This window comes from Aythya ferina, assembly GCF_964211825.1.
Source record: "Aythya ferina genome assembly, chromosome: 5".
Lineage (NCBI taxonomy): Eukaryota > Metazoa > Chordata > Aves > Anseriformes > Anatidae > Aythya > Aythya ferina.
Window position 1 is genome coordinate 46,645,410 of NC_140301.1, and position 22,788 is coordinate 46,668,197.

Here is a 22,788-nt window from a genome sequence, read left to right on the forward strand (position 1 = left end):
TTAATCTTTATGCAATATAATGAAATAAGCTTTTGCTGGACAGCCTGTGTCCCCGTGGTGTTTCCCAGCAGAGGGCAGGTACAGACCTCGTCTGGTACCCGCCACAGCGTCTCTGGGCTGGCAGCAGCTGAGGGACCAGCAGTGCCGCCTTCCCTTGCCCACCTTTACTCTTACCTACTACAGCTCTTTTTTCCAAAGTGTTTAAAAATAAATATGTTTGTATATATATAGAGAGATAGTGATGCACTGAGGCTGTGCCTCGGGCCCCCTCTGGAGAGCAGCAGGCAGGGCTAACAGGGAAAATGTGCAAGAGCGCTGTGCCTCTAACATGATCCTAAGGGATCCTGTGCCTTTAACATGATCCTGAGGGATCCTGAGGGATCATATTAGAGGCACAGTGAATTTGCAGTGGAGGTTTTCCTAGCCTGAGAAATGTGTGGCTGATGGCAGAGAAGGGTTAATGTGCTGCACCCTTCCTGGTTCTGAAGTTGCTTGCCCTGTTTGCAGCTGGCTGCTCAGCAATGGGGAGAGAGAAAACGCGGAGAGCATAGGAAATTATTCACAAGGTAAAAAACAGAGTTTATTTTAGCAGCGTGTTTAAAATGGGGGGATTTTGAAAGAGGCAAATTTGTAGGGAAGCCTTTCCTAGTTTGTTAGGGATTCAGAAATGCTTCCTGTTCTGGGAAAGGCAGGGGTGAGAACACACACTCAGCAGCACCTGCCCACGGAATGAGTTTTGAGGTACTCCCATCATTGTTTTGAATGTGTGAAGCATCCATCCTGTAGCAGCTGGGTAGGTTTCACAGGTTAAGAGTTTATCGATTTCTTGAAAGAAGAAAAACCACACTCGGTTCGCTTGCTGAAGCTGCTTGCTCCTGGGGAATCCAGCTCAGGTGATTTTTTTTTTTTTGCTGTGTGTGTTCAGGGCTGCTCTGCAACTCATTCCCTGAGGTTGCAAACCTGATGAAAGAGCAGTCCTAGCATAATGACCTGAAGGTAGCAAAGCTCTGGCTCAGTTTGATATTTTAGCGGTGAATTTTGCAGCTCATGTCATTCTGCTGAGCAACAGCTATGCTCACCTTCAGCTCATGTGGACCTGAGGATGTTTTAATCTCAGGATCTCAGCTGCAGCTGCTGCAGTGGGTGGGTGTGTGAGACCGAGGCGTTCAAAACAAAATGGGTTGGCAAATTGCTTTGTGCAAGGGACGCGCAGGAAGTCTGGGGTGAGTCCTCCTGCCCAGTTTTCCTGCTGCACGCTGCTGCTCCACTCCCTTCTAGCTCTTCAGCTGTACAGCTGAGTTGCGATAAACACCGAATTTGCAAGGGTAAACTTGTTGTGTGTCCTTGATCGATGCCCCTTTGCTCTGCGAGCCCTCACTGGAGCTGCGAGCTTGTTGAGTAAAAGCTGGGCTGGGGCTGAGCTAGGGCCTGGCCAGAAATGGATCTGCTGCAGAAACCCATGCTGAACGAAAAGTGGAAGAACGTGAATGACTCCTATTACCTCTGGGTGGAAGATGTCGAGGAGAAGACAGGCTGTGACCCCACCTCTGTCCTGCCTTGTGCTTCCCAGGCAGGTGGGGCCATGGCTCCTTCACACCACGTCCAAACCTGGCACCTGTTGGAGGGGATGCCCACAGGTGTTTCCTTTATAAACACCATCAGGACGGTGGTTTTAGAACAAAAAACTGCTGTGGAAGGGTCTGGTTCTTACGAAACCAGCCCTGCCTTATACCTCAGAGCCCAGGCATGGTGTGAGGGTAAAGCAGGGCCAGCGGGATGCAGGCCCCCACGTTTGGCCATGGCCATCCCTGCTTCTCAGGGGGTCTGTCTGTTGCTTCCCCCTCCAATCCCTTCCAGAGCCGTTCTGGGGCTGCCAGCTGGGTTTTCCAGGCCACTGCCTTGCTGTAGGACCACCCACCAGCTCCCATCCCACCACAGGCCCCAGGGGGAAGCAGGAGGCCTTGCAGCTGCTTTTGCGGCGGGGGCAGTGTGCGTGCACCCCTGTTTGTGCATGTGTGCGGCAGAGGATGCGGTTTCCTGCCCATCAGGCTGATCCACGAGGGGAAGGGAGGCTTTGTGGTGCGAGGTGACACATAATGAAAGTGGCAAAGAGTCTCACTTCCACCGGGCGGAGGAGCCGCGTTGAGGCGAAGCAGCCCTGCGGCGCTGCACCTCGCTCCTTCCCCATGCACCAACACGTCAATTGTGCAGCCCTGCTTGGAGCAGTGTTAAAAATCTCTGCTCATCTGGGCTTTCGCTTTGCTTCTGGCCCTCTCCGCTGTGGTTTACGGTTGGTGCTGGAGCAGAGCCCTGCTGCTGTGTCACCTCCGTCCTGTGCACGTGCGGCGGAGCTGCCTGCTTGCTGGGGGCGCCCATGCGGCCGCGCGCTTTTGCTGCCCCAGATGCAGGCAGAGAGATGGCAAAATCCCCTGCTGGAAATAGGGAAGGGGCTCAAGCCAAGGGCTGAGGAAAGCAGCTGCTGTGGGGGGAGCAGACCCCGGTGGTGGCTGCAGCCCCGCACAGCTGTGCCGAGCCACGCTGCCCCTCACAGCAAAGTGCCCGCTCTTCCTGAGCAGTGGCCGGGTAGGGAGATTAGAAAGAGATTTCTTCTCCTTATAAAAGAATTTGCAACTGTGAAGGGGAGACAAAAACATTCTTGAGCCGAGGGGACAATATTGTGCGAGGGGGGCCCTGGGGGGGCAGAGCGGGGATTACTGCAGCGGAGCCCGGGGTTGCACCGCTTGCACCTGCTGTTTGCTGAAAGGCTGATGCTGAGCAGCAAGCAGCTGATGCTGAGGCCCAGTTGTCAGCCTGAATGGGGGGGGGGGGGGGGGGGGAATAAAAAGCTTCCGATCAGTGCTCTCGCCAAAGGAAATGGCAGGCATCCCATCCGTGTGGCTGGAGGAGGAGTGTCTGTCTGTCCTTCCAGCCCAGGCTGGTGCGTGGGGATCAGAGCCAGCTCCCCTTGGGCATGAGGGGGTCGAGGGTACCGTGTAACCCCCAAAAACAAGGATTTGAGGCAGGGCCGTTTGCATACGGTGTGTGGGGCTGGTGACAGTAGGACAGACGTACCCTTCAGGACCAGGGAGCAGCACTTGCATTGCTTGGTATCAGCACCCAGGGGTGCCTTGGAGCGAGCAGGATGCCTTTCCTTCCCACAGCTGTTCCTGGGCATAGCTCGCATGCCCCAGGCTTTTCCAAGGTGAAGGGGATTTTACTGGCACGATGCTTTCCCTGTAGAGCCAGTCGTGCCCTCTGACAGCTGTGCTGGGTGCTAAGCACACAGCCTGTGGTCACCCTGTGCCTCGCTGCAGAGCAAGGAGATTCTCCGGAGCCAGGACAAACCCATCATCAGTCTGATGATATTTCAACTCACTGGAGACCCCCAAGAAGCAAAAAGGCAGATGGCTATCAGTCTGACCCTGAAAAACAAAGGGAAAGGTTATTTTTCCAGCCTGGTGGGATTCAGCATCCAGGTGCTTGCACTGAGGCAGCTGCAGGGACCCACTCAAAATCCATCGGCAGCCTCACCACTGGGATGATTTCTCTTGCTGCAAACCTTGCCTGGGTACAGCCAAAGCTCGCAGCTTCTCTACTGGCCCTGAGCATCACCTGGGGGAGGTTTAAAAACAACAACAAAAAAAAAACCACAGCTGGGTCAAACCTGATGGGGCAGACACGGCTGTGCCCTTCCTCGGCATGCAGAGCTCAGCTGTTCTTGGCGTGAGCTGTCTGTCCAGCCAGCCCGGTTGTGTTTCCAAATACAAATACAGCCCCCGATGTTCTGCCCTCTGGTCAAACAGCCTCCAAGAGGCTTGGAGAGAAGGCTGCTGGCAGTAACCAGCAGGAGGGGGGGAAATGGGTGCTCGCTCCTTCCTCTTCCTCCTGATCCTGCTGCTGGCCCCAGGGAGGGAAGGGCAAGCTCTGGTGCAAAGCAACAGTGCCTTGCGGAGGAGCTGGGAGTGCAGTTACTGAGGAAGCATGGCAGTGGTGCTTGCCCTGCTTGATTTTGCAGCTCCTTCCCCTCTTGCTGCTGTTCAGCACCCTGTTACTGACAGAATTTTACCACCACCCCAGGGAATCATTCCTAATCCCTGTCCTCAGGTGCATCCACTGTTGGAAATAGGGCATCAGCACAGATATACATTCACCCTGGCCTCATGCAGCCGCTTTTATTCCCTTAAAATACCAAGCATTCCAATGCAAGGGATGTTTTTTTTTTCTCCCGAGGAGGCTGCTGCCGTCGCAGCAGGCAGCCACACGCGTCCTCCTTTCTGCTGACTCAGCACAATTTGGAAGAAACCAGCTCTCGCCGGTAGCAGCGATGTCTCCCTGCAGCTTTCCACCCAGCTGCTTTTGTTATTAGAAAAGGCCTTTCATCTCCGCGACACCTATGATCTTCATTGCAGCATTGCCCAGCAGCCACAAACAGGATCAAGGCATTGTCACCAGGTGCCCTTTGTACGTGCTCCAAAACCACAGTGCCCGTGAATGCTCTGGAGCTGCCACCAGCAGCGCCTCTGGTCACCAAACTCCTCCTTTAGGATGGAGAAGAACATCCTCAGAGGACAGCACGGGTGTTTGAGCACCCAGAGAAGTGATCCCCATCGATCCGGGGTGTAGGAATCCCTCACCTCCTGCACTTTGCTTTATTTGTGTGAGTGACAGGGGGGAGGCTTTGGTACAGCACAAATCTGTTCCTCATGCCATCTTTTTGCCCTCTTGGGGCACGATTTGCTTGGATGTGGGTGGCATCAAGCTGCTGCTGGCTCCAAAATGCCATTTCTTAGAGGGGCACAGGGACAACCCTGGTTATTGTCATGTCACAGCAGTGTCCATCGGGTAGCAATGGTGGCATGGAGCAGCAAGCTCATGGAATACAAAGGGATAAATAACTCCAGGGCAGGCGCAGCTTTGCTGAGTGAATGCCTTTGTCCCTGCCAGGTGAGCATCTTACCCATCACAAGGTAAATGGCTGAAAGGTTAAGTACCTTGCCTGGGGTTGTCACAAAAGTTTATAGCACTCACGGTTGTTTTTTAGTACTTCCACACTCCAAAAAAAAAAAAAAAAAAAAAAAAGCAGCTTGGTGCTGTTGGACCTGGATTTGGTGCTCAGACAGCTCTTCTTCTCGTGCCTTTCTCCATGAAATTAAAAAGCTCTTTAACACCCACCATTTTCTCCTCTGCAGGTGTTTATGCATCAGTGCTCTGGCAGATAACGTGGCTGGGTTGATCTCTGTAAGCATCTCACGGTGAAGCTTTTCCTCCAGCACCAAATAAATCATCTCTGGGCTTTTTCTCAGCAGCTCTCCCCTTCCCTAACGTCCATCCCTAACCTCGGGCTCCCCAACAACAAGGGCAGGCCTGGGCCAAAACAGGCAGAGCAAGACTGGCATGGTTTATCTGCTGCAGGGCTGCTGCCCCTCTGTTCTCCTTCCCAGTTTCTTGGTCTGTGGTGCCTGCCATGGGGAAGAGGAGAAATTCTCCCTTCCTTAATACAAGGTCTGAGTGGCAGTGTGTGGCTACAGCCTGCAGTTTCCTCTCCCCGCCTGATGCTCGAGATGGGATAAAGAGACACAAAACTGCGGAGCTGCCCCAAAAGGCTGAGCAGGAATTGCACGCAGTCATTAGACCAGTAGCTTTAATTGCTGCATCTCTTATTCTGACTGTGCCCAAAGAGCAAATCCCAGGTGATTACAATGGACAATGTCATTTAAATCAATTATCTCTCCATTCAGACCCATCCTTCCTTCACTGCTCCTTCCACGCACCCCATAATTTATTCATCCTGGGCTGCACTTAAGCATCTGCTCTGGTGCCACTTGAGGTTGGCAGAGCATTAGCTTTAAAATTTTATGAAATGTAGTGCAGGTGGCAAAATCAGAAATTAAGGATTGTAATCACAGCAAGGAAAGGCTGCTGAGCAGATCTTGGCTGTGGTCAATGAGCTGTGCCCTTTTGGGGTTCTCTTTAGCTAAAGACAAGGTGCACGAGGGAAGATCCTGGGGATTTAATGACTTTCAGGTATGCAAATCGTTTGTTCTCTCCCTCTTTCTCCATTTCTGAACAGAGTTGGATGACAGGCTGGGGGGACCTTTCTGTCCTCGCTGCATGGAGTTGGATGCTTAAAGAAGCCAGAGGAGCATCTTGTGCTCACTTGTCTTGGGGTATAGCTGCTTTGTTCTTAAATACCTTTTGCAAGGGGATTATTTTTGGTGGGCAATGTGCCTGCTGGCCCATGCTGAGATGCTTTTTGTGGCTTTTGTACGAAAATGGGAATAAAGCTTTATATTTAAGTCCCTGATCCTGGCTGTATTAATGGGAGGAAGGAGACCTGGAGATATCTCATCGTTGTGTCTCTAGCCCCAGGAGCAGAGATGGGGCTGCTGGAGCCCACGTAGGGTGAAAGCCTGGTGCTGGGACTGCCCCATCTTCTCCAGCACATCACCCATTCCTCCTGTGAGTGCTTCTACCCCATCAAAAACTAAACTAAATGAAAAATGGAAGGCTACATGCACTTTTTCTCATCCTCAGCTGTATGGCATCCTTCCTGCTCACGTGGCTTTAGTTCTAGGCAGCGAGCAAAACTCACTCCCCCTCACCTCTAATGCACTGTAACCACATCAGAGGTCGTGCTGGGAGAGATGATGTCCTTTTGAAGCCACCTCCTCAGGTGGGAAATCTTTCCAGGAGGAAAGAGCACGGTGGCTGCCAAGGGGACCGCTGCAAGGCAGGTGTCCTGGGTGTCCCCTTCAGGATGCAGGGGATCGAGGAACTCCTGGCTTAAACAAAGCTACACACATCAAGTCCATCACCCAGGCTGTTAAAAACCATACTAAACAAGCAGAAAAAATGTGTCTGAACTCTGCAGAACTTTTCTTTCTTTTCTTGTTTGTTTGTTTGTTTGTTTGTTTTCCCCAGGTTTTTCCCCAGGCAAATTGTGAGGGTTGATTTTATTTTATTTTATTTTATTTTATTTTATTTTATTTTATTTTATTTTATTTTATTTTATTTTATTTTATTTTATTTTATTTTATTTTATTTTTTACTGGGATGTTTGCGGGATGCTGCTGGTAAAAATCTGGGGAGATGCTGCACACTGGAAGGGTAAATTGTAGATCTGGGAGGATCTGTCTCGGCCAAAAAGGTAAGGAGGCCTGACATAGTACACGGATATTGATTTTCTCTAAAATAACAGAAAGTAGGAGCTCAATCTGCGACCCCCCCCCCCCATCCCCAATTCCTGCTTCAACCACAGAGCTACAACCCTCTTTAAAATGTGGCTGTGATACATGAAGTTTCCGTGTGTTTATAGCTAATGAACGGAGCTTTGAAAAGAAAATATTTGCTTTAGAAATTCCTCTCAAAGCTATTAAAGCCATGATCCAGTGGAGTTGGGGGACGGAGGAGCAGGAGGGAGGGCAGGGGGCTCACCAAGGAGGGGAGCAGCAGATTAAAGGGGATTTCGATGTTTTTATGCAATGCCCCTGAATCTGCTGACATCGACGCTGAAGAGCTTAGGGATCTGGTGATTTCTGACCCAACGATGGTGGAGAGGAGAAAGGCAGATCGACTCCTACAGCTCTTCCTAAATGTAAAAAGACCAGGGGGATGATAAAGCACTCAGCGTTTCTTTCATCCCTGGAAAGCTTCTACAGTAAGGGGTTTTATTAAAAACCTATTCAAGCAACCAGCCAGCGTGGGTTTCTCAGGGTTTTATAGTCCTGCATCAGCAGGCATTAAAACCATCCCCGTATCAGACACCAGCGAGCGACCGCCTTCAGAGTACCCACGATAAGAAGTTGCTGCAAAACAGCAAGGGCCAGCCTGGGAGGCCTCCAGCAGTGCTATTAATACACAACTCTCCGAAGCCCCTCGTTATACGCTGCCCATTTTGGCAGCCTCCATCTCGTAAACCAGGGGACATTGTTTTAAGGGAAGGACCGCTCAGTTTCCAAGACCCAGCCCCCACAGAAGGGATTTGCCTGGGCACCAGCAAAACTTCTTGCTGGGGATGAGGCTCAGGGGCTGTCTGAGAGCTTTATTTGATGGAGAACAACAAGGAAAGGCTTGATGCAGAGATGATGGTGTGCTCTGAGCCAAATTTTGGGTGAAATCTAGGACCATATGCTTCCATGAGGCCCCCCCATCTATGGGTCCAGGACTCTGCAGAAAAGATGCATCTGAGAAAGCAATATGCTCCCGCCATTAGTGACAGGGCAGCAGTTGGGATGGATTTATTTATTTTTAATCTTTTCAGCGAATGGCAGGGAAAAAAAAGGCTTCTTTTCTTTTATTTCTGCCCCCCGCCTGCATGCAGCAGCAGGCGGCCGGGGCTGAGAGCATGCCCGTGCTGCTCTGCCAAGTCTGGCATTGCCAAGGCTCCGTTTTACTGGGGTTTTCCAGAGGAAAAAAAAAAAAAAAAAAAAAGAGCTGGGAAAGGAAGAAGTGCTGATGCCTGCTGTGTTTCTGGGTGCTCCCACAGCACCTCTGAGCTCTCCAACAACAACAAAACCACAGCAGAGGTTTGCAGGAAGAGCTGACGATGCCCTGACTGCTGCTGCGGTGGCTTTGCCCTGCTGCTGGTCCAGGCAGAAACCCTGCCAGCAGCAACTCTTCAGCAAAAACGGGTATTTCTTAAAATGCCTGCTGTTGTCTGTCATTCACCTTTTATTATCTTCCTGGTTTGAAAAGTTTTGTTCGCCCTCCTGGGAAGCGGGTCCAGGAGAGCACAGAGGCAGCTGAAGTGCCCCACGAACAACAGAAAGTCCTGGAGAAACGGGCTGCAACCTCTGTATGCTCCAGGGAGAAATAACTCACAGCACAACTCGGTTTTGAACTCAAGATAAAGTTTAGAGAGGTGATGGCCAAGTGAATTTCTTTGCTTGTAACTGCATTACTTTCAAGCACTTTCATTCCCTGAGCTTTGAAGGAGTCAAAGTCCATGGTGAGGAGCAGCTTTGTTGTGAATTTGAGCTTTGAAAAGTCACCTGGCTCTGAATTTCCCCATGCAAATCTGAATTTTACACTATTAGTGATACCTATCAGCAGCTTTCCTCCCACTGAGCTCGGGAAGATCCTTGGTGCTGCACACTGTGATGCTGGCCGAGACCCGTGGCAGCCTCCCAGCAGGTCAATGCCCCAGTTCCCCCTTTTTTTGGGGGGATGCAGTAGGTCTGGCAGCTATTGCCAGGCATGGAAATGGGATGAAAGAGGATCTATCAGCACTTCTGCTCTCAGGTGGACTCATCCTGCAACAGCCTCCAGCCTGGAGAGGAGCTGCCCCGCCATTCATTCGCACCCAAATACACCCTCGGCATCCCCAGGGGTTGTTTCCAAGGGTTTTTTTGTACTTCAGAAGTCTCCACTGGATCCTGGTTGAGTACAGGTGTGGGAGGAGATGTGGGATGGGGCCAAGGTCCCCTGGCATTGCTCAGCTCCGCTGTCTTCCCAAGCAAATCCAGCAGGAGTATTTCAGGCATCCGAGCACCCTGATGTCAAAATCCCCGCGCCTTCAGATCCCTCCAGCTGAGCCAGGCTTGCTCAGCTCGGCATTTACAATTCCAAAAGCAGGTCCCCTGCGAGCCTGGCGCTGTCACTTTGATTGATTTGTGACTTCCCCAGCTAATTGTCAGCATGCAGCGGTCACACCGGGACACGCTCGCCGTTCGAAAGCGCCTTCTACCTGCACGCCCAGGAGAGCGGCTCGGCTGGGTCCGTGGTAGGGCCAGCATTCCCATAGCAACAGCCAGCCAGGCTGCAAAATGAGAATTATGACTTTGTTCCACGTTCTGGCACGAGGAGGAGCCGGGCTTTATGGGATTAGGCAGATCCCAGCTCAAACATCCAGGGGAACACTGGAGGGAATAATGAATGGTAATAGCAGAATAAATGGCTTTTGATATAAGGCTCTGTCCAAACAGAGCTAACGACCCAGCTCGCTGGAACTTGGAAGAGGCTGACATGGTTTCCACGACGAGTATGAATGCATTTTGGTTTTTCGAGCTTGTCAAAATGCCCATCATAAACCTCATTTGGCACAGCTTTCTGCAAGTGACTCCTGATCGTGCTGGTCAAGAAAAATCACACTAACCTGCATCGAGACAACCCCACAACGCTTTGCTCATCACGAGTGCTCTGACGCAAGGACTGTTTTGTCCCAAAATACAGAATTTGTGATTAGGTTGCCACATGGGGCTTCTCCGAGGGGATAACTCCATCCACGCACAGCACAGAGCCTCAGAGGAGCCGCATCCACCAGCCTGGCTGATCCCTTCCCGATGGCCCCAACCCCGGCTTCAGATGGCTGGGGCAGAAGCAAGGCTACCCCACAAAGCAGTCAGAGATGCTTAAGAGGAATAAACAACAGATTATTAAGTCGGAGGCCAAGAATCATCATTATTGCCCAATTATCTCCCTGAGCAGAGACTTTTGCCCGCAGCACGTCGTGGTGCTGGGGCTCTGCCCTTCTCCGTGCCAGGCACCGGGAGATTCCTGCAGCCCTGGCAGCTCGCTTTACATCAGGCACACTCGGGTTATCAGAAAAGATGAATATTCAAACTGTGGGAATACTTTTGTCTAGCGGAGCCGAAGTTCTCAGTGAAAACCTATCGAGGATAGCGAGGTTAATCATTTCTTTTGCAAAAGCCACAGCAGCCGGGGCCCCTGGGGTAAGCCACTTCTCGAGCCCAGGGCTGTGGCCGTCTGCACCCATGGGGCAGCACCTGCAGAAGGAGTTGCTGAAACATCCCCTCACCTGCAGCATCCCACAGAGAGATGCTGCCACCAGGACAGGACCTTACAGGAACTGCGAGGCTGTGCGAGACCGACTGTGAGACTGTTTTGTGGCATGACCCATCTCCCCTTCTCCCCCAGTGTTCACACATCAATCCATCATCCCCGCAGAAAACCCCTTTTTGTGCAGCCATGCAGCTCCGGCATCTCCTGTGGCTTCGTGATGGCTCCTCCAGCACTCACCGGGGTCGCTGCTGCCTTTCCGTGGGCTGCTTGCACCGAGCTGAGCACTGCCTGGGGTTGCGTGAAAGCCCAGCATATTTTCCCATGAAAAGGATGCCGAGGAGAGAGCCGGCAGGCTCCCCAACCCCGTGCTTTGCAACTCGCTGAGCTCGCCAAGTTATTCATCTGCTTTTTCTGCTCAGGGCTGAAAAAAAGTCAAAAAAAAAAAAAAAAAAGTCAAAAAAAAAAAAAAAAAGAAAAGCCAAACCCCCAAACCGACCAACCAAACAATCAAAAGCAAACAAAGAAATAAACAGGCGAAAAGGGATGGGGAGCAAAGCCCCAGCTCAAAGCTGCTGCTTGTGGCTCCTGGGGAGATGGGACCTGGGTTTAGGGCTCTCCTCTTCCTGCTCTGGGTGCTAATTCCCAGGCAGGGAAGCTGCGGTGGCTTTTCTTTTCTTGTGGGAGCTGAGCTATCAAAACTGCTGTGGATACTGACACGTGTTTCAAAGCCTTGGAGGAAACAGTGGATTGCCCCTTCCTTTTCTTTTTTTTTTTTTTTTCTTTTTTTTCTCCCCTTTCTCTCTCTCTCTCACTGTAATAAAACAGTAAGGAGGAAAAACGGGGGAAAGAAAATTAAAGAGAAACCCGGTGCCTCTCTAAAGGATCCTGGCTGGAAAAAACACCCAGTCCTGCTGCTTTTCTCCCAATTTTCCCCTTCTTGTCCATGTTTGCCACTCGATAGTCCCTCTTCCTTCTGCTCCTTCTGCTCAAACCCTTCCTCCCTTGCTGCTTTTTCCCCCTTCCCCTCACTTTTAGCTTCCCCCCCTCTTTTCTCTCACTGTTTCAGGCTCTGCCTATCCCCTGGTCGTTGCCGCTCGGAGCACGTCACCTGCCCCAGATAATTGCCTGACCTCCAAATCCCCAAACTCCTCCTGATTTTCTTCCCACATCCTTGGACAAAACTTCCTATGCACAAGGATGTTGGTTCCTGCTCTCCCTTCGTAGTATTTGTTGATTTAAGCCGGACCCTTAGGGATTCAATTTCTGTGCAGAACGCAAGGATTTAGCTGCACAGCTGATGTTAATGCTAATAGGATTTGTACAGCTAAACTCCAAGCCTCACCATAAAACTTCCTGCCCCTTGTTATCTTTACTCCTTCGCTGCCCTCCAGGTACCCCACACCATGGGGTGGGAATGCAGATGCTCCCCGGCATCCGCATCAGCTTCAAAATGTGGGTGCTGAACCCAAATTCATCCCCGCAGCCCACAGGATTGAGCAGAGGCTAATAGATGATGTGTGTGTGTGTATTTTCCCCATGCCACCAAGCTGTTATTATTTTAATGAGGCTTTTGGAGCTTTTTCCAGCAAAAGCTCACGGAGGTGTTGCTGCTGGGCTTGAGCTACTGGGAAGATGCAGTGAAAAACAACAGCCCCACGGGGGGTGCTGGGTGGTCATCGTGGTGCTGGGCACCTTTGTGGGGAAAGACAAGGGCATTTTTTTACATTAAAGAAAAAAGAAATAAAAGAAAAAAGAAAAAAGAAAAAAAAAAAAAACAAAAAACAAAAAACAAAAACTGAATCAAGCCTTTCCATTTTGGAGACCCCAAAGTAAGCCGGGTTAATGAAGCACATCTGGGGGGCTTTGGGTGTTCTGCTTCATTCCAAGCCCGAGCAGCCCCTTTGGGTGCTGTTTTTTTGGGTGTTTGGGTTTCAAATCTTTTCTGGACATGCCAAGACTTGGACATGGTGTGCAGGAAGCTGGCAGGACAGAGATGATGCCAGCCAGGATCCCGAGCATCCCTGCAGCAATGCCCTTGGCAGCAAGGGTGGGGCTTTGCTAAGCTCCTTTATTTTAGTCCCTAGGTCAGAATCTGCTTTCTTTACAATTGAGATACATATACCTCCCAAAAAGAAATTGTATATATTATTGTTATTGAATTACATCTATAAAAACACAATTTTGCATGCCGGACTTGCCAGTTCTGTGACCAAAGTGAAGCGTCCTTCTACAATGACAAATCTTTTACAACTAAATTTTAATTCTAGCAATTCAGCAGATGAAGCTGGGCCGGGATCCAGCACTGTTCCAGAACTGCATTGGCTTCCTGACGTGAGCAGCTCATGTGTAGGGGCAAAGAAATTCCCATTATATGATGTTTCAGGGCAATACCGAAAGGGTTGTTAGACATTGGAACGGGCTGCCCAGGGAAGTGGTGGAGTCACCATCCCTGGAGGTCTTTAAAAGACGTTTAGATGTAGAGCTTAGGGATATGGTTTAGTGGGGACTGTTAGTGTTAGGTCAGAGGTTGGACTCGATAATCTTGAGGTCTCTTTCAACCTAGAAATTCTGTGATTCTGTGATTCTGTAATCTGTACCCACAACTATAAATGTGCATGGTGAATGGATTGATCATGTTTTCAAAGGCAAATATCACTTCAGAGCTTTGTGTCCCTTTGTATTTAAACTGCACATGCGTTGTCCATGTTGTTTCATTTTATTGTGGGTTTTTTGTTAAGAAAAAAAAAAAAAAAAGCTTTTGAGGTTGCCTGCAAAAGCTTTACTTACCATGTTCCTTATTTGTTGTGTAGAAAATCACTTCAAAACCATGCCAGCCTCTTTGTTTCGGGCTTTCCAGCTATTTAAAAGTGAGGCAAGTGAGTTTCCTAGCACTCCCTGGGCTTTCCTAAGGACACCTCGTGAGTGCCTTCATCCGAGATGAGGTGCAGGGAAGCCTCCCTTTTGCAGCCTCATGGGGGGGGAAGCAAGGTTTGGGTGTGTTGGTTTACGACCTGGGAGAGTTTTGAAACAAAAGACCACAGCCACCACTTGCAGTGAGGTACAGGGTGCCCAAAGGTGTCATTTCCTAGGGAGACACCAACATTTGGCAGCCCCCTTTCACGTTGAAAACAATCATCTGATATTCTTTATTTTTATTTTTTTTCTGGGTGCCATAGCACCAAAAACCCAATGGGAAATGGGGAGAAACTCTGTAGAAACAGCTCCACAATCCTGACCTGCAGGAGATGCTGTAACTTGGAAGCTGGCACAGCTTTCCAGCTAGAAAAGAGAACTAATGGTGCTTTCTTATGACACTTTTTGTTATCCCTTCCTGTGACAGCATTCCCTGTAGCATCCCTTGCCCAGCTAAGGGGGTTTGCCCTGCCATCAGCCCTGTTCTTTGCCCATGCATGCAGCCCCCAATGCATTAAAAACCTGCAGCAGAGCAGGACCTGGCACGGGGTGACGGCTTCCCAGCGGTGACAGCAGGGTTTCAGCCACTTCAGGCACTTCAAGTGTGCAGCCTCGTTCTTGGCAGCACCCGCTATCAGTTCGGAGGCTGCCGTTTCCCACCCTATTTTATTGCTGAGCAAAGAGCCGCTGTCACCTTTTGTCCCGGGATGCCGGCGTGGTACGGGGCAAGGTCCAGAGGGAAGGGGCTCTGTGCACAGCGCTGCCTCCGCCTGCCCCAGCAGACACCTCGCAGGGCACAACCTGCTCCCAAGGATGCAGGAAAAGGGTGGCCAAGTGATGGCAGCCCAGCATTTGGGGGGAATTGGGAAGAAGTAATGGGGTGGGGGTATTTTTCTCCTGCCAGTGTACCTTCAGATGCTCTCAAATGCACCTTTACCTCAAAAACTTGAGTGCTGATGGTGCCCTGTGGTGCTTAAGAGCATCATTAAAGTGCTTAAGGCACCACGGGGGGCTGTGCTCCAAAAAGCCTGGTATCAGAGCGTCCTGTGCTAAGAAAGTCTCAGTGACCACAGGGCAAATCTGCTCAATTTACAACCAGCCTGTGATACACCTGCTCAAATTAAACCTCTGAATCAGTGCGAGCAAAGGTTGGGGGTGGCTGTGGTTTAGATCTTCCTTGCACATGCCTGGAGCATGGTGCGGTGCAGAGAGTGGTGGAGGAGAATTTGTCAAGTACGAAAGCCCTGGTTTTATAACAAACACCCTCAGAGCTGTGTTGCTTCGTGAAGCCTGAGCCACCTTTAGTCCGAAAGCCTGACAAATTAATCCACGAGTAAGAGCGATCCGGAGATAAATGCATTCCCTGCGTGCTCGGCAGTCTGAAACTTGGCAGAATAAGAAAGCTGGGAAAATATCCTCCCCAGATCAAATGGAGGCACCAGTAATCCTGATGTGAATGCCACAACCTGCAAAACTCCTGGATGTGCTTTCCTTGAGCTGGTCTAAATGCTCCTGGCTTTAGTTTTTTAACGTGGCTGCATTTTTGTTGTGTGAGTGCAGTCTAAAGGAGCTGTGCTGCATCAGCTTGGACTTTGGGGAAAAATCCGCTTTTGTACTGGCACCAGCCAAAGAATATTCAATTCCAGAGCATTTTTATTTTAGATGGCTATCAAGCAATGCATGCAAATAGATGTAGAGTGGAATGAGCCCTGGAAACTGCTTCTCACTACCAGGGAACCCTCTAAATCCACTCTTTACTGAACGGCCTTAAAACCTGTAAAAAGGGGCAGGCTCGCCTCACCTTTCTGCAAAAATTTAATAAGAGTCAGGTCTCATGTGAATTGGATTTCATTATTTTCACAACATCCACTACAGATGCTGCTACAAAGTATTATGATAAATAATTCAAATGAAGATACAAATGATAAAATAAATGAGCAAAGTCAATTCTGAGAAACATTATCTTCCTTGTTGTGTGTGCTGTGTCCTTGTTGGTGCTAATTCACACCCCCAGTAATTTGCAGCTGGATTCATTGCAAACCAATGAGGTTCTGCACAACTTCATCTTTCAATGGGCCTGAAAATTAGGAGGGCAGAAGGGCTTTCTGCAGAGGTCACAAAATTCACAGAAATCTCATAGTATTTGAGACAGCTTTTGTAGGCACAAGCCTTGACGGTGGTGATGCTTGCGTCAGGTTGGAGAACGTAGCCCAGGCAGAGCAGGAGGATGGAAGAGGGATGGCTCACCTCGGCAGCTCAGCCCCCTGGGTTGTTAAATCTGGGGCTGTAAAGGGGAAAGCAGGCTGCCTCAGTGCCACAGTGCTTAGGATAAAACCTCTGTGCAGAGAGGAGGGATGCTTCTAAAGACCACACCATTTTCTTTTGACTCTTAAACTGTTGATAACCCCTTTGCTTGGGATGCTGGTGTGCTGTGGATGTGTATGGGGGGGGGGGGTGTGGAGAAACACCAGGGGGTTCATTCCCCATTCTCCTCTTCCTCCTCCTCTTCACTTGCCCAGGGGCTCTCTCACCTGCCCTGAGGCATTAGCACAGCTCATGGCTACTTAGCCTCTCACACAACACACCGGGTAAGTAGGACCAGCTCTGTTTGAAGCCCAGGGGACTCCAGTGGCAGCAGGGTGCAGAGGAGCCAGCTGTGGGGACTGACAAAGCTTCCTCCCCCCTCTACTGCTGCTTTTGCCCCCCAAGACATCACTTCCCCAGCGGCCCAGCCAGCAAAAAGGCTTGTCCACGTGCTGGCACCAGCTCGGTGCACCTGAGGGACACGGAGAGAAAAGGGCTGAAGTTTTAGTGGTGATGCAGCTGTTTCCTATGGAAGTGCGGGCTGGCCTCAGCTCACACCGCCGGGATTTCTTAGTAGGCTTCCTGCATTAGTCCTGCGTGGGGAAAAAAAGTAAATGTTTTGAGCTGTAAACATAGCGATGGTTTTGTTCCCGCTGGCTTCTCCGCGCTGACCGGGGCTGCAGTGAGGAGCTGTGGGGTGAGGAAGCGCCTCTGCTCGCCGCAGCCCCGCTGAGCGCAGCCATCGCTCGCAGCTGCGCTCGCGCTCGGAGCCCACTAAAACCCCATCCCTGAGCCTTGCCGTTTGCAGATGGTCATATAATTACTGTTTGCGTTCCCATCGTGTCTTTTTGGGACATGTGTTTTGCGTTCAGAATTCTCCAGTCTCGCTGTTCTTGTGAATCACACTTCATAAAATAATGGCTACCCAGGGAACGCAAGGCATAACATTTGATTCTTCCCGTGCATATGAATTTTTCACTAGCACTGCCACGATCCAGCTCATAAAGCGGAGCCCTTGCTTTTAATCCTTATTTTGCAATATTTTGAAGCACACACCTACGTTCACCTCGGCCCACGATAACACCAAGGTACGTTTTTAACTCTTATTGCTGTCATTCTCCATTTTAATTTAACCCGACCTCATTTCTTGGCCGTGCTGGTCCCCACCGAGCTCATCTCAAAGGCAAAATTCATTGTCCCTCAGCTTTTTCTCCCTGTTGATACATTTGGCTCATGGTACTTACACATTCCTCAGCACAGCACATTGAAATCTTAAGATGAAAGGCGAAATAAGAAACGCTACATAGCGATCCCCTTTCTTTTGCAGTGCACATGTGCTGGGCTTCCCTGGCACTGCTGATTGGTAGAGGACCGCGTCTGATACAGGCAGCATCAACTTTTTTAAAACATTAAAAAAAAAAAAAAAAGGAAACCTTCCGCAAAGAAGCTAAAAACTTGCAGATGCTTCCTTGAGACTCAAATCCAGTGCTTTTTATTTGCTGTTTTTGTAGGTAATGAGATCATCTAGGGCACCTCTGCACAGTCAGACCCCTCTCATTTAGCCCGAATCCCTCCTGACTGCTTTCAAGGGAAAAGGGGAAATATTTCACCCAGCTAAGAATGAGCAAAAGCTGATGTTTGAACAGAAATCTCAGCGGAAACTGCCTATGTAACCACAGCTGGTATGTTGCGTACCTAAATACTGACAGCCAATTTACTTTTTGGTGTAATATAATTCCAAGTCAGTCAATAGAGCCCCACCAGGGATTAATTTGGCCTTTAGTATTTACTGGGTTAGCCCCAGAGTCAGGGCTGGGGGGAAAAGGAGGGGGACCACTAAAATCCATTTCTTGCAGCTAAAGCCAGTGTAGCACAAGCGATTTTTTATTTTTTTTATGTCAAGGCATCAGGCAGGCTGAGATATCTCAGCTGATTCAGGTCTGAGGTTGCCTATTTGAGGAGACACCTGGACAAGCTGGGAAGAGCACCGAGAGGGAGAAGTGGGGGTTAAATGGGTTCGGTACAAAAAGCAGCCTGAGGAGCTGGATGATTCTTTTTTTTCAGGGCAGGGAGGTTTGCAACAGAAAGGGCAGCTGCATGTGAGTAAGCCTGGGCTGTTTCCTTTCAGGGAGGGTAGAGCTGATTAAGCAAGTACCTGAGGTTGGAAAACCTGCGTGTCATGTTATGGTTTGCTGAGGGAGCAAAGGCTGATTTCTTTTTATTATTATTAAATGAAACTAGAAGTCTTCTCTCAGGATAGCCTGTATATATATATATTTTTTTTTCTTTTTTTTTTTTTTCCCCTGATTGTAGTTATCAGGGTGCCTTTGTTAAAGACCAGATTCATCTTGGTGCATGGAAATCGTGACTTGGTATCCATGTGCAGGCTCACGGGTGTGTTGTCTTCTCTCTTTATAGGTTCAAGGAGACAATCCTGGGAAGTGGAGCTGTACTTGGCGGCATCTGACTCTCCCATACGTTGGTGTCCCTTCTCCTGAACCACAGGGAATCCAGCTGAAGTAAAGAGGGCTTTCTAACCCAGCCCCATCACCGCAGCTGTGCCGAGAGCCACGTGAAGATGTGACCTCAGGGATCCCGAGCGGATGGATGGGCTCAAGCCCCACACGCAGAGGCTGCCTGGAAAGGTGGGAGCTGGCGATCCTCCCGCTCCATGCCGTTCCCCGAGGCCCGACCGAGGAACCAGTCAGTGCAGGATCCTCCAGGCTGCTGCAAGTTGCTGCTTTCAGTGTGTGAGCTTACTCGTTTTAAGCCTGTTGCTTAAGCTTCCCTGCCTGTGTAATGACGCTTTCCATCAGCGGCGGTGCGGTTTGCAGGTGCTGCTGTGGGTTCGTGCGAGGCTCTTGTGCCTGATTGCTCTGCTACAGCCAGCCGTGTCTCTCCCACCCTGATACTTGTCGGGACGAGTGAGGGGTACAATAGGAAAAAATCTGGCCCTTAATCCCCGCTGCCACATGGATCATGCTGGAGCTGTAGGGCTTTGCAGCCCCTTCTGCTTCTAGTCAGCCTCTCAGCCCAAAATGTGAGCTGGGGAATGCAGCAGCAGCAGATCCCCTCAGGCAGCAGGCAGCAGAGGAGTCCTGAATCTTATTCCTTTCCCAAAAAGCAGGCCAGAAGCTGGGGTGGGAATATCTCCTGTTGGGGATTTGGTGGTTTGTTCTTCCTCGGTAATGAGTGAGGGGGAAGTAAAACAACCCAGGCTTCATCTGCGTCTGTGTGCTGATGGATTGAAGAACAGCAGACCTGTGGCACTGTTGTTCTGTAATCAGCAATTAGCTTTATATTTTTTCCTCCCCCATCCCTTTGAGAATGGGATGAGGAAAGGCCCCACTTCAGACTAAATTAGTTTCTTTTTTTTTTTTTCTTTTTTTCTTTTTTTTTTTTTTTTTTTTTCCAAAAGGGAGAGAGCTCTGCGGATGGCTTTGTGTCATGCTTCCTGCTCTTGCACAGCTCTGGAGCACACAGTCCTCCATCCTCGACCTGTCAGTGCTGAAGATGTTCTCCTCCAAACACCTGGAAGAAGGGAGGTGGCCCCACTTCTGCCTTCACCAAAAGGAGCTGTCAAATGCCTGAATTCGCTCTGCTGATCGTTGAACTTCAGCATCAGTTCTGCACAGCATCCGAGTGCTGGGAAGCTGTAGGTTTGTTGCTATTTTGCAGAAATTACAGTACAAACGAAGCTACATCTAAAATGGATCAGGCATAGTGGTGGGGATGGAGTGGGGGCGAGTAAGGAACCACTAACTAAAGTGTGTGGTTCATTCATGTGCCCTGTGGGGCCTTTTTTAGGGTGTGTGTTTGTGTTTTTTTTTTTACTTTGCAAAGTGCAACAGTTCATTGTGCATGTGAGGGAGGTATTTACCTGGACACTGATACTCCCCAAGAAGAACCACTGTGGAGGGAAGATTTTAGAAATGGCTTCAACAGCAAGCTGTTGGCCAAGATCAGGGTCTCCATGCCCCCAGCTCAATGCCCTGGGCATCCTCTCTTCTTTTTTTGGCAGGGAGAACCTCTTTCCTGCTGTCGTCTTTTGATCCCTGGTATAGGCAAGCCTTTTCTGGCAGTGTTGTCTGAACCCTTGGGCTAGTGTTTTATCTCCAAGTGTGATTGAAACAGGCTGCCTGTTTTTTTCTTGCAGCCTCACTGTGGGTCACTCTGTGCAGGAGCAGGTGTCTGGCAGCCCGTTTGTAATGGGCTCTGGCCCTGTCTCCATACAAAACCAACCTCCAAATTCCCTGCTAAATTACTGTAGCCATATAGTGAACATCATAATAGCAACATACAGTTCCCAAGACCGTGCATTTTCACTTTTCTGCTCCAAATATTGGTTGTGTTTAGCTAACAAAGTATGAGAAGTCGATTTCTGAAGTTGCTCAGACACATCTAACGACTGGTGTGAGCGTGCTTTCTATTATAGTAAAATTTCACTCACTCAGGTGCTCAGCAGTGCTTTAGTTACCCTCCTGTTGGTCAGGGCTCACAGCAAAGGGAAGGACTCTATTTAAAATGTAATTTCTACAGGGGAGTTTGGCAGCCACATCAGCTTCAGAGGAGGAGCAGTGCAGTGCAGCTCTTTGCTCTGAGGAGAGAGGTGATCCTTTGCACTGGATGATGCTCAGCTGCGTTAAATGGAGTCTGTGGAGATCCCATCCAAAACAGGTATCTCTACAGCAAAAATGGGTTAAATAAGAGTGTCTTGGTGGTTCCCACATTTCAGGACAGATTCTAACCTCTAAGGCAGGTGGAGGAGATCAGGAATGACTCTGCAATGCTGCACTGACAGAGCAGGCTGTTATGTGCTTTTTGCCAGAAACCCATTTATTTAATAATCAGCAAAGAGTACAGTCCTGCACGGGGCTGCATCCTTAACTGCAGGTTTTAGTGAGTGACTAAATGGTGGCTGTGCCTGCATTGTAAAACACGTTCATATCCCCTGGGATGGTCTCCTGACACATACCTGTCTTTCCACCTATTATGTTCTGTTTGCTCTGTAATATTTTTGCTTACTTCTCGTTAGATACTGATGTGACGGTGGTCTCAGAAACATTTCCTTGCATGAGTGGTTTCCCATTTGAATGCTGCTTAAACAGCCAGGAAAGCTTATTGTTCAGTCCTACACAAGCGTGCAGTACCTTCCGACAGGGATCCGCGGGCATGGGAAGCTGCAGATGCACTTAAAGGTACGCACACCCGCCCCTTGCTGGCTTCCAGGGCTGTCTGTAGCCATTTGGGTTATTTTAGCTCATTTCTCTTCTGCTGCATCACAAATATTTGGTATTTGTTTCAGGCAGGCTTCTGGTTTATCTAGACATGGCGCTGAGATGGAGCGCTTGCTCCCAGACAGAGCTCCCACCCTCTGGATGGGTTTCCTCCTCTCACGGGGTGCTCCAGAATTACGGTGGTCAACGAGGTTTATCTGCCCCACTTGTATTTGCTGCTACATCGTCAGGTACGGTCTGACTGGGAGGTGGGTATGGGGGGAATGGTGGTCCTTCTTCCTACGCATGAAATCGGGGCTGACGACCCGATGTCATCCACAGGGTCCTCAAATTCCACGAGGAGGAAAAGCCTGGGTTTATCCAGCTTTATCAGACTTCAGCTTGAAACTTCAGGTAAAAAGAAAACCACGCGTTTTTAGACTCAGTGTCTCCAAATAGCTGAATTCATTTTTTTTTGCGTATCCCTTGGGTCCCATGAAGATCCTATTATCTTGCTCTTGCTTGTGAGGTCCAGCTCCAGAAACAAGGCAGAGAAAGCACCGTAGCCTCCTGTGTCTCCTCCAGCTTTGCTTCCTGGCAAGCAGACCCTCAGGGCTTGGGGGGTTTAATTTTTTGTCTGCGTTTTGCCTTCCTGGGACGCTTTGGGTTGCTTGCCCCATGTGCTCGTTGCTTGCTTCTCAGGAGTTTCTTAGGTTTAAAAGAAATACAGAGAAGAAATAAAAAAGAAACGTGAAACTGATGAAGGAGACTTCAGTGTTGGGGAAAGCGTGGCTGTGCCATAAGCTCAGCTGAAGACACCTCATCGCTGAGCTGCCAAGGCTTGCTGCATGTCTTTTGTCTTTAAACACATTTTTTTGAGAAATATCAAGGGTGATGGCCACCCTTCTGGTTGGAAAGAAGAAGAAATTGCCGCTGTGTGCCAGGCCTGTGGTGGGGGCTGTGTAGACCTGAGTGTGTCCTGCTCTGGGCTGGACATGGGGTTCTGTGGGGGCTGTGGAAGGGTTTTGGGGCACCTGATGGTTGTGGAGGAGCTTTGGGGCATCTGATACTTGAGGAGGAGCTTTGGGGCACCCGGTACTTGTGGAGGGGCTTTGGGGCACCCAGCACTTGTGGAGGAGCTTTGGGGTGCCCAATGCTTGTGGAGGGGCTTTGGGGCACCCGATATTTCCCCGCTTGCTTTTTCCTATCTGCAAGCACTCGGTGGTTTCCCTGATGCCGGGTTAGGGGCTGCTGACCGATGGAGGAGAGCTCCTTGTGCTTCTCCCCCCTGCCGATGCCCACACTTGGGTCTCCCAGACTGAGGCGTGTGGAAACACCCCAAACCACCCCATAATGCCCCAAACCACCCCAACCCACCCCAAATGACCCCAAATCGCCCCCAGATCGCCCACACCTCCCCGCCACCCCCTGGCATCACTCCCCTCAGCGCCGCGCACCCCCTCGGGGTACTTTTCCTCCCCCTCCACACACACCCCGGAGGAGAAACTTTTCCACAGTTTCGCTCTTTTATTTGGGGGGCAAACGGAAAATAAACGGAAAATAAAGGTGCGGGGGGCTGACAGCCGGCGGGGAGGGGTCGGCACTGGTGTGATTT

At 50.0% G+C, this 22,788-nt stretch overlaps 1 long non-coding RNA gene across 1 annotated transcript; it reads left to right on the forward strand.

The window, feature by feature from the left end:
• The first annotated feature begins 663 nt into the window (after positions 1-663).
• LOC311438261 lies at positions 664-6,302 on the forward strand. The gene is made up of 4 exons (XR_014694036.1): positions 664-793; positions 4,231-4,657; positions 5,190-5,238; positions 6,071-6,302. It is a non-coding gene; the product is annotated as an uncharacterized lncRNA (long non-coding RNA).
• Positions 6,303-22,788: the final 16,486 nt, after the last annotated feature.